The sequence below is a fragment of the Frieseomelitta varia genome, unplaced genomic scaffold (assembly GCF_011392965.1).
Source record: "Frieseomelitta varia isolate USP_RPSP 00005682 unplaced genomic scaffold, Fvar_1.2 scaffold_808, whole genome shotgun sequence".
In the NCBI taxonomy this organism is placed as follows: Eukaryota; Metazoa; Arthropoda; class Insecta; order Hymenoptera; family Apidae; genus Frieseomelitta; species Frieseomelitta varia.
The window spans coordinates 149,983-161,890 of NW_025110599.1; the positions used below are offsets into that span (position 1 = coordinate 149,983).

At 37.8% G+C, this 11,908-nt stretch overlaps 1 protein-coding gene across 1 annotated transcript in view; it reads right to left on the reverse strand.

Annotated features, from left to right (window-relative positions):
* Positions 1-671, reverse strand: part of LOC122536189 (tyrosine-protein kinase transmembrane receptor Ror) — a 71,347-nt gene extending 70,676 nt beyond the window's left edge. The window contains exon 1 of the mRNA XM_043668350.1: positions 582-671. The gene's annotated coding sequence lies outside the window, so the exon portion shown is untranslated. The remainder of the gene's footprint in view (positions 1-581) is intronic.
* Between the last annotated feature and the right edge of the window lie 11,237 nt (positions 672-11,908).

Here is an 11,908-nt window from a genome sequence, read left to right on the forward strand (position 1 = left end):
AAATCCTATTTTAAACGGGCATACAGAAATATTAAGGGTAAAAAAAAAATTAACGTAACAATATTCTGAAAAAAAAAAAAAAAAAGAAAAAAAAAGGAACATTTCATCACGAGCGTCCGCAAAAATTAATACGATTTTCCGTGTCTTGCGCGGTATTTGTCTCTCGCTTATTTTTTGGAATATTTGTTATCAACAAACAGCATATATGGAACAAGAATTTCCGACGAGTTTTGAAATTTCGATAATTTTGGAGGAACGACTATATTTAGACGATAGATGTAAAAATTTCTTCGCACCTATTTTTTTTTTTTTTTAAATAAAACGTCAAAAACCAGTTTTATTAATTTTAAATTGAATTTAAGTTCAAACTTTTCAAGATCTTTTTACGTTCTAAAAACTATCTCTTTCGTTGATGTTGATTCGCAAATTTGTAACTATATAATAAGAAAAATTACGGATTTATTTTAACAGGGAGAGTGATTTTTGGCCTTATATCTGGTTTGATATAGTTGAAATTCATTCCGAAAATGAAGTGAAAAGGAGATATTTGTTATTTGCTATTATTATTTAATTGAGAGTACCCGTTGGTTGTTGCATCAAAGACATCGTTGTAGTCTTCGTCGGTGGTGTAGTCCTGAACGTCTGGATCCAGAGTTTCGTTGTCGCCATTTCCACCTGTAAACAAAAACGTTTCTCCGTAAGCACGTTGAATGAATTTACGAAAACATACGTGGAAGTGAACACTCCACGAAAAATTATAAATTATTTATCGATATTTGAAATTTTTACCAATATTTGAAACTGTTGTGACTTTATAAAGAAAGAAGATCGTGCAATGATCCAGTTGGCCTCGTTTCAAAGCGCGAAGTCTCTACTTTGACAGCACTCTGTTTATACCTTTTTTCGTAAAAGTTTTTATATTACGTAACGAGCGGAGAAGCAAGGATACAGTTCCCGAAAATTGTCAAAATTCGAATACCTCTGAAAACGTTGAAAAAAATTTTCTTTTTGATTAAATCTATCATGATGTTGAAGATCAAAGAAGATCTCTTCCTTACAATGACATTTAAAACCTCTGAAATCTTTCACTGATTTTCAGGGCGTTAAAATTTTTACAACATCTCGACAACAAAAGGTGTCTTTGCTGCGAAAGAAATTATTTTAAAATATTTCATTTTTAAAAAAGATTATTTTTGATCTGTCGAAAGAAGGAACTGTTGTTCAAAATGTTCTGAAATATCCTTCGTCCAACATCTTTGTTCTTTAATCCAAACTTCGAAGAAAGATCTGGCGATTGCACGGTGAAAATCGATAAAACGCCAATAAAATTAGAACCGTTAAAATGCATACAGCAGTTTCGAGTCTCGCAATCAGTCATAAAGCTTCGAGAGCTCAAACTTGACACAATCTTCGAAGTCGAAAACGTCCTCGGACATTATAAATTAATCCCGAGGACGAGTGTCAACCGGATCAACCGTAATTCTTACTGAAACGACGCGGCGAGTGGGCTTGAGGATCGATCGAACCGTTGAGCTGCAAACCGCAGGCATGCCAGCAACACTCTCGTCCGCGTCTCGAGTTATCCAACTGCCTAACAACGCAACGGCCAACTACAACGTTGTGGCGTTCGATGTTTCGTACACCTGCGCAAATACCACATCAACGGACGTCCCTCGAAGGTGTAAGCGTCCACCAACCCCCTTTCGCAACGTTTCACGCAACGCGGAGCACCCGCGATCTCGCCCCTGATCCCGGCGAAACGCGATCGGCTCCTTCCGTCCAGCGTCACGTCAGCTTCAACCAAGCTAACTTTATTAACGTTCCGCGCCAGGCGATAATAAGCCCGACGTGCGATGTTAACGTCACGGGCGTTGAACGAGACGTTGAACGCCGGTTTACGCGAATTTATCGCCGAGTATTGTCGGATACGAGCTTCAAAGGCTATTGCGTTTTTGTTGACAAAAAGTGGCCAAACATGACCAATTTATGTAACTTCGTAGAGTAATTTTTTAGTAGTGGGCCAAAACTTTCTTCTTGCCTATTTTCTTTCTTTGATATAAGAAAAAAGACTAATTTTATTAATTTCAAATTAAATTTTAAATTACGAATTTTTGGCCCACACTATAGATTTGCAAGTAACGTGACATCCTCGGAGATTTTTGTAATGATTCTAACATAATTTTTTAGTAGTACAGCAGGGTGGGCCAAAACTTTCTTCTTACCTATTTTGTTTTTTTAATATAAGAAAAAGACTAATTTTGTTAATTTTAAATTAAATTTTAAATTACGGATTTTTGGCCCACCCTATAGATTTGCAAGTAACGTTACATCCTCGGAGATTTTGTAACGATTCTAACGCAATTTTTTAGTAGGGTGAGTTAAAGACTTTCTTCTTACCTATTTTGTTTCTTTGATATAAGAAGACTAATTTAATTTAAATTAAATTTAAAATTACGGATTTCCGACTCACCCTATAGATTTGCAAGTAACGTGATATCCTCGGAGATTTTTGTAATGATTCTAACGTAATTTTTTAGTAGTACAGCAGGGTGGGCCAAAACTTTCTTCTTACCTATTTTGTTTCTTTAATATAAGAAAAAGACTAATTTTATTAATTTTAAATTAAATTTTAAATTACGGATTTTTGGCCCACCCTAGATTTGCAAGTAACATGACATGCTCGGAGATTTTCTAACGATTCTAAACGCAAAATGTAACGAAAGAAAGTTCGCGTTCTTTGCAATTCTATTTTTGCTACTTTTATACCTCATAATAGATTCGTAGTTTTAGTCAAATTTTTTTCAAATTTGAGTTGATCAAGAACAAAGTTAAATTGGGCCTAATCCGACCAACCACACAAAGCACAAACTCGCTCCAGCGTACAATTGGATTGTGACAATGTTAATAATTAGCAAACGGAATTATTCCCCGGTTGAACAGGGGAGCTCGAGTCGAGCCCTATTGAACCCCGCGGTACCGAACTTGACACAGTGGCTTACAGGATGAGACATCACACAGAATAATCTGGATTATAACGTAATTTATCGCGGAACGATCGGTATCGTCCCCGGTAATCTCTGACGCCGTAATCTAAATTACATTGTGATCCCCTGGCCTGGGCACCGGTGGCAATAATCTCACCACCCTGCACGGTTCGTTTTAAACTAGCATCGTGCGACAGTTCTGAACTGTTCTCTCTGAGTGCTCTCGTTTCAAATTCAGTCAACTAGTAAAATAGACTTTTGGCACTTTTGCAACGGACAACGCGTTGGTAATTGCAGGGCGCACTGATTGCCGATGTACCGACGTGTCGAGACGCGAGTTTATGATAAATACACGCGTATTGTGTATTGCTGCGATACCATTGAATATGCAGAAGCGAGTATCTGACTCATTTGCCGTGCGTAGACGTACATACATACATACATACATACATACATACATACGTTCGACCTGCGCGGCCATAAATTAATCCCTAAGCCTCTCGCGATACAGAGAATTTCGTTTATGCCACTCTGCTCCCTACTCTGTCCTGGTTAAATTTTCATCCGGTCGAACCATCACCGAATATTTATTTAACGCCGTGCGAACGAGTGAGTTACAACATGGTTTTCGAACATTTTCAAAAATTAGCTAGCTCGCGCCTCTAGATCTTCGTTCTGTGTGAATTTTTGAAAGAAACCCCGATCGGATCTCGATCTCGAGACCCGAGAACTGACGAAATTTCTCTGGGCATTTCTATCGAAGGATAGAGCGAGTGCTACTTCAATCCTATGGCAAAGTCCAATTAACATCGTGGCACGGCGGTAGCTCGTTAATCCACTAATGAGTAATTCGCCATGGGGGCTTTAATATAGATTGCGACTCGCAGGAGGAGGATCCGTGGGCCAGGGCCCACCGCTCTGCGTTGTAGCCAGGCGCCAGGCCAAGCTATTAAATAATCGAGCGAATTATACTCTCACCCCTTGCTACAGTTGCACCCCGCCTTCGTTCCATGCTACGTCAGCCGATCAGGTGCCAAGTGCAAATTTAAACTTGCAGCGCTCCCCTGCTCCTCTTCTCTCACTTGGCTTAGCCATCCGCCAGCAAAATGCTCTGCCTGCCTTTCGACTTCCAAGGAGATAAGGGATCTCCATATTGATTATAAATATCGTCTGCGGTATATTGCTCGGAATCGGGCACGCTCGGCATTCTTTGCTCTCCACGCTTGGCAACTTGGATTCTTGAAAAAAGGGGATGCTTGTTCCGAAAGGTGTTATGACGATGAAATAGAAAGTGGATATCGTGCAGAATTATCAGTAAAGTGTTCAAAATTCTAAACGTAATGTAAGAAATTCTGACAATTTCTAAAATTAGCGACTACTAAAAAAGTTGTTTATTTTATAATTAATTAAATTTCATCTTTTAAATATTTTTAGAAGTAACGTGCTATCTTCTAAACGATTTAAAATAATTGCTATTCCAGGATAAGGATTTCCGGATGAATATTATCCAAGAATTTATTGTAATACAGGTAATTGCTTTTCTTTCAGAGGCACGGAGGTAATTTTATCGGAGTTGAGGTTAAAATTACTGCTTTAATCGGTGGAATTATTTCTAGAATTATCAGAATTTCTGTCAGATGTTTTAGTGTTATTTTAACACAGTTGTAGTTGAAGTTATTATTATTACATTATTATCGTTTAATAGTTTGCAATATCGTTATATTACTGTTTAACTATTGTTAAACAGTAATACTGACTACTATTGTTATGTGGTGATAATTCATTATCATTATCACACTTAGGTAACAGAAAATTCGACAACCTATGTTTTCTAAAAAAATTATTTATTTCGTCAATCAATTAAATTTCATCTTCCAAATAAATTCATAAAGACAAAACAATTATTAACAATCTTCCATCGCCTAAGACGATTTAAAAGAACTGTTGTCACTCCAGAATTTTACGAAGTTAGTTCATTGCAATAAATAATTGCTCTTCTCTCGGAGATACGAGATAATTTTATCGAAGTTGAGATCATTGCTTCGATCGGTAGAATTATTTTTAGAATTATCAGCGAATTATTAGAATTACTGTCAAATTTTTACAGTTAAAATTGTTACATTATAACAATTTGTCACTGTCATATCTAAGTGACAGAGAATTTCACGTTCTGCGTTTTCTTCGAACGTCTTGCAATTAAAAGAAAGTCTCGTTAAGAATTCGAACTTACGAACGTTACCAAGGTTTTCAAAAAAAATCGTCGCGTTGTCCCCTGGTTTCTGTTAAATCTGGCCCCTGTTTTCGGGCACGACAGCGGGTGGCATCGTAAAAAGCAGACATCTCGCACGATAGACGGGGGTTGGAAGAAAAAAAAAAAAAAAAATGCGTGCGATTCCCCGGAGTGTTGGTCGACGTTACACGCATCCAGAGAGGACCAATAAAATCGAACAGCCCTCGCTCGTTTTCTCTTTGCTCGCAATGTATCTACTATCCTTTGTCTCTCTTCGCCTCCTCTTTTCCCGTTGCATTGAAAGCCGAGTATTTTTCGAAGAGTCAAACCGATATACGGATCCTCGAACGGAAACGGGAATTTAATTTGACGAAAATTTGCCGTCCCGCTTGCGAGCGACGCGAATCGTAATCGTTGCACGAAGGACGTTGAATTTTGCCCTCTCGTTCGCACGAAAGATCGATCGTCTCGTGTGCGAGTGTGAAATCTGCAATTTTTGAATCGGGACACGAAACGTGGTGTTTGAACTTTTCTGCGTAATTTCTCTCTCATTTTTTAAATTAATACTTGTGACTGCAGGAAGGAAAATTGAATTGCAATTACGCAGAATGTGTAAATGGCAAAAGTATTCGAAGCGAGAACGTTGAAAACGTTCGTTCGACGAGAGTTTGAAGTGAATCAATATTTCGTTTTTGAGAGAGAACGAAAGAGAGAGAGAGAGAGAGAGAGAGAGAGAGAGAGAGAGAGAGAGAGAGAGAGAGAGAGCGTCAGACATAATGACAAAACGAAAGTAATAAAGTATTAAAAGTGGACTCTGTGTTCCGCGAGCTACACGCACGGAAAGTCACCCCTTTAATTCTATATTTGCAACCTAAACAAACTCGACAAAGTTTTAAAGCCCAATCATGTGTACCCAGCACTTCAAAGAGTCCCGTTGACGAGAACACGGTTACGTCAGGACGTTGTTATTTATTCGTCGCTGGGAGCTGGTTACATTTTTCCCATTCTCCCTTTTTCTCTCACTCTCTACCTCTCTGTCTTTTTATCCGTGGAATTTTGTTCATTCCCGGTATATACGTGGCCGGCATTTAAATCGCCAGGAAAAACGCCAGCGATTCGATGGCTAGGTAGGTTTGGTGACATCGGTAACAAGCTTTTAGCCAAAAATGGCGAGAATGACGAAAATAGACTTGACAACAAAGGAGATTTTAATCCGTTGAAAACGCATTCCCGTAATTACGAACTGTCGCATTAAAATTCGAATTAATATTTATCAGCACGTTCATTGAATTCGGAAATTTTTGATATTAATATTATTCGTTCATCTGTTCTTAATGCAAATGGCCCTTAGTGAGCTTCTATTTATTGTATTTATTTTATTTTATTTATATATATTTATTATATTTATTTTATTTTATTTATGTTATTTATTATATTTATTTTATTTTATTTATGTTATTTATTATCTTTATTTTATTTTATTTATATATATTTATTATATTTATTTTATCTTATTTATATATATTTATTATATTTATTTTATCTTATTTATATATATTTATTATATTTATTTTATCTTATTTATATATATTTATTATATTTATTTTATCTTATTTATATATGTTTATTATATTTATTTTATTTTATTCTATTTATTTATTTTTACATTTATTTATATATTGTTTTAATATTATATAAATACTTTATATAAATATTATACTTTATATTATACACTAAAAATTATATTTTATACAAATTATATTATATTTTATATATATTTATTATATAGTTATATTCAACCAAAAATTGTAAATCGGTCGTTTCGGCCACGTTGGTAGGTTCCAGTTCGGAAATTCAAAGTTGCTCTCTGCTCAGTCGATGGGTCGAGCCCATCCTTCTCCAAAATTCAAATTTTCCGCCCGCAAGGTATCTCGACGCGGCGAGATGTCAAAGTGACCGAGCGGATTTCCAATTTTACGGCGATTAGACGGTGCTTGGAGGCTCGATTGGATGTCGAAGGAAACTCAAACAGCGCTAAACGACGCGCAGCCACGTCGGACAAGCCCGAGGAAACTGTTCGTGACAGAGAGTGGACCGAGGACACCCCCTGGAGAGGTCGCGGAGGACGCGTTTGAAAGCGGGTTGTTGCAGACAAGCCTGAACTTTCGCCACCGGGTCCACTGTTGCGGCTTCCTTCGTCGCGCGATCCGGGCGCGCCACGGATGAAAACCACTTCCCTCTCCACGGGCCTGTAATTGGCAAGTAACAGCGACACCGGCGAAGTTAGCCAATGCTAACTGCAACCGGCCTCGTCTCCCAACCAGAGAAAAATCCGTCAACTTTCCGACGATTTCCTTGGGCCTTGGTTCGCCGCGTGGATCGTCCTCGTTGATCCTCCGATTTGGACCGCGTCCAGGCTAACGCTACCAAATAGGGGTGGCTTTCCCGCTTCCACGATCTGTCCTCTCTCTGTTTCTTGCCAATTAAATTAGAGAAGGAACATCGGATCAAATTTATTTCCTGTTCTCTGGCAACGTACTATATAGTTTTGTACTACTGTAACGTTCGTGGGAGACGAAATTTCCAAAAATCAAGGGAAATGCCCGTCGTTAACCAAAATTTCGAGACGGTCTGCTGAAAAAAAAAAAGGGAAAAATGAATGCGAATCTCGTCAACTAAATCCTCGACTCTCACGAGGTGTGCACGATGGAGAATTTACCTTGGAAAAAAATTCATCAGCGAACGGCCGCAGCAGCTCAGCCGGATGATACTCGCCGAACGATCGGGAATCCGAGATTTCGGAAATCCCGTTCGCGCGGGCGGAGAGAACCAGGGAGAGTGACGCTCGCGCGCGACGGAATAATAAATGTCGCGCGGATTTAAAGCGGTTGTAATGCCACTTTTAAAGCTTCTCCAACCTCCCGTGCTGCCGGTGTTTCCATTAGGAAAAGTCGGAGCTCGCCCGCCAGCTTGCAAAACGTGACTCTCTTTGCGCTCGTGTGTCTACGCTTTTTGCTTATATATACATATATATACGTGTGTGTGTGGGTCGCGTTGGCCAAATAATTTCGCGTCGACGCTGCTAAAAGTGGTTCACGCGGCCAGGCAGCCGCGGCACAAATGAAATTTCTTCGCGGTTGCACCGGCAGCAGCATGTCGGATGCTGCAATTTCTGCCGCCGGGTTTTTTTTTTCGCTGACAGGGGAAGGGAGGGGGTCGAAGTTATTGCTGTTATTACCGCTTCTTTGAAGAGTTTGTCGAGTGGACGTGTGGAGTCCCACTCCGCCTCGCTCTCTAGCTAGCTCGAACAGCATAATTGGTGGAATTGTTGATTTTTCACGGGCGTATCTTGTTTTCGATAAATTTTCAAATTGAATTTGCCAGCCTCGTTTCCCCGGGACAAGCGGAGAATGGAATTCCGCGCGAAAGGAAATATTGAATTTTTCTGAATGATTACTCTCCCCCCCTCTCTCCCATCCTCTCTCTCGATGTTTGAATTTTCCATGGCGCGGTGTACATATATATATATATATATATATATATGGTAATATCCAGCGCGAGCTGGAAATTCATATTCCGCCGTATTCGTATATATCGCCAAATAATGCAGATGCGTAACGCGTCGAATCGTCGACGAAACGCTCGTTTCAATTTTAATTACCGGTCTGTTTCGTTCGATCGCGCTTCCTCTTCCTTCAACGAGACAGTGCCACTTCATTGTTCGTTAAAGTTTCTAGAAGAAGAAGAAACTCCATCCTCTTCCTCCGACTCGAAAGTTGTTTTCCCAACTTTCGATCAGAAATTCCAACTACCCGCTGACGCACGCCCCTGACTTTAATTAATTAATTAATTAATTAAATTAATTAATTAATTAGCCAGCAAATTCGAGGATCCGTCCGTCTCTCTCGCCGAGAATCACAATTCCTTGGGCAAATGAGAAATCGAATATCCCGGCGACGCCCGGGGAATTATTTAAAATCTCGTTCGCGCAAATGATTAGAAGAGGGGCTTAAAGCGGGCCCCTATTGAGTCATTCGGTTCGTGCGTCTGTAACTCGCTTGAATATTCAACGCGCGTCATCCATTTATAGCGACGTATAGTTTCGTTCGTCGTGATATTCATCGCGCTCATTACCTTTTCTTTTTTCTTTCTTTCTTTCTTTCTACTCTTCTTTTTTTTTTTCACCGGTGTTTTCGCGCTGCGAAATATCCCCGCATCGGTCGGCCGCGCGCCCTGATGAATAATTAATAGGCGACCGAGAGGGGGCGGTTTATTAGAAGAGGCGGCCACGCTTGTGCGTGAAATTACGAGTTACGGGTGTTTATGAAGTCCAGCGAGCAAACAAAGCGGAAAAACTTGCTTCTGCTCCGCGAGAGATTCGTCTATGATTTCGCTTTGTTCCCCTTGGCGCTACTTCCGCGTTCGATCGCGCGCGTCAGACGCCGTGGAATCTTCTCAACGCGTCGATTCTCCCAGGTTCTTTGATCTCTCGACTTTGATCTGCCATCTTTTTTCTCCTTTTTTTCTCTTTCTTTTTTTAACTAACGAGCGGACAATCCAAGCGTCGGTATATTAATAAACTAGAGAAGCTGGTTTATAGTATATATGGTAAACTAGAGAAATTAGAATTTGGTACACACATTTGGTAGGCGTGAAGAAAGAAATTCTTTGTTTGTTAATCTAATCGAAAGATATTTAATATCTGTACAAAACAGTTTTATATAATGTTAGAAGAAAGTAATAAATTGTATTTAACTAGTTGAAAATTAATATAGGATTGTTGATCCATCATTTTTTGGAAAGTTGACTTTGCAATATTATAAATTATAATTTATAAATTATGCCCCCTCAGAAGAGACAGTCGAGTTTAAGTTTTATAATAATAATATATTTTAGTAATAACTAAAAATTAATAATATTATTAATAGTTTAAAGTAATAAAAATGAATTTTTTTAAAAATAAATAAGTAAAATTTATTTTGTATCAGGGTTAATTAATTAATTTTAATAATTTAATTATCTCGAAAGTAAATGATCTAAATATATATATATATATATATTTTGTAGAATAAAAAAAATAAATATAATTATAAATTAATTAGTTATATCCAACATCGACCACACACTGAATATAATTTTTAATATCTCTGAATATTAAAAATAAAAAAACACTTTACAATTCATCTCCATGATATTTCCAAGTATGAACATTTAAAATCTACGAATTATTATCTAACAATTTCAACAATTATAATACTCGCAACAATCCAATTGAATTCTATAACGTCCCCAAGCATTTCTTTCGTCATAATCGATGATTTATCGACGTGACAAATTCTTCGACGCACAAATCAAAAATCTCTTTTTCTGCCTCGACGATTACTTACCACATCTCAATGCGAAACTTTTCACACGTCACAATGCCCAGGCGGCCAATGCGACTGTCCAATGCGAACGCAAGCAAACACTCGAATTTGGGGTGTTTTGCGTAATTGAAAATGCCAGCCCCCATATATTTTCCAAGAACGGTGACCCTCCTGTCGAAATAAAAACGTGACGCTTTGTGCGTCGCGTGAAATATCGCCGGTTTGTTATTTAGTATGGCCATTGTGACGGTTCGATGGTTCGTTAGAGTCGTTTAACGGTTAAGTAGCTGGCCTAGGGGTGAGACGCACGTATATTTATCCCGCCGTTGACGTGAATTATCTACGACCAGGGACCATCATCGTGGGAATCGATTACGACCTGCGCGTAAAAGGTACCTCGTCTCTCGAGATCGCGTGCACATTGTTATGAATTAATTTATGATACTTTAGAGGTACACGACGGAGAGTTTTGTTCGGTGGTTACGTGCTGGTCGGTTGCGGTTTGTTTGTCTTTCGACATTGGAGAACTTCCTCTATTGGCGAAAGTAAACTGCACAATGCAGTTTAACAGATTAACGTTCTCCGTCAGGTCACTCGATTCATTTCAATTCGTATAATAAATCGCGAAATCCCCGAGGGGTTAATTCAGTCTGCGGACATTATTACATAGAAGAATTCTCTTGTATGTCGCTCTGATACAAGAGTTTCAATCTCTGAAGAAACGAATATCCTCCATCGTTTTTTTTTAAACTTTTGCAAGAAGCAACAAGAAGTTTAGTTTGTGCGAATTATTCCGAATTGTGTGAACTATATGACTCTGGACTGTCTTTCGAATATTTCTTTCTCTCTAGACGCCTGTTCAGATATTATACATCGCAATATCAAATGTATACGTTCGTTATAATTATCAGCAAAGAGGAAAAAGACAGCTGTTGGCTAGATTTAGGTACAATGTCCCCTCAGAGGAGACAGTCGAGTTCAAGTTTTATAATAATAATATAAGTTTTATAATAATATATTTTAGTAATAATTAAAAATTAATAATACAAGTTTTATAATAATATATTTTAGTAATAATTAAAAATTAATAATACAAGTTTTATAATAATATATTTTAGTAATAATTAAAAATTAATAATACAAGTTTTATAATAATATATTTTAGTAATAATTAAAAATTAATAATACAAGTTTTATAATAATATATTTTAGTAATAATTAAAAATTAATAATATTATTCGTAGTTTAAAGTAATGAAAATGAATTTTTTAAAAAAATAAATAAGTAAAATTTAGTTTGTACCTTTTGTATCACGGTTAATTAATTTA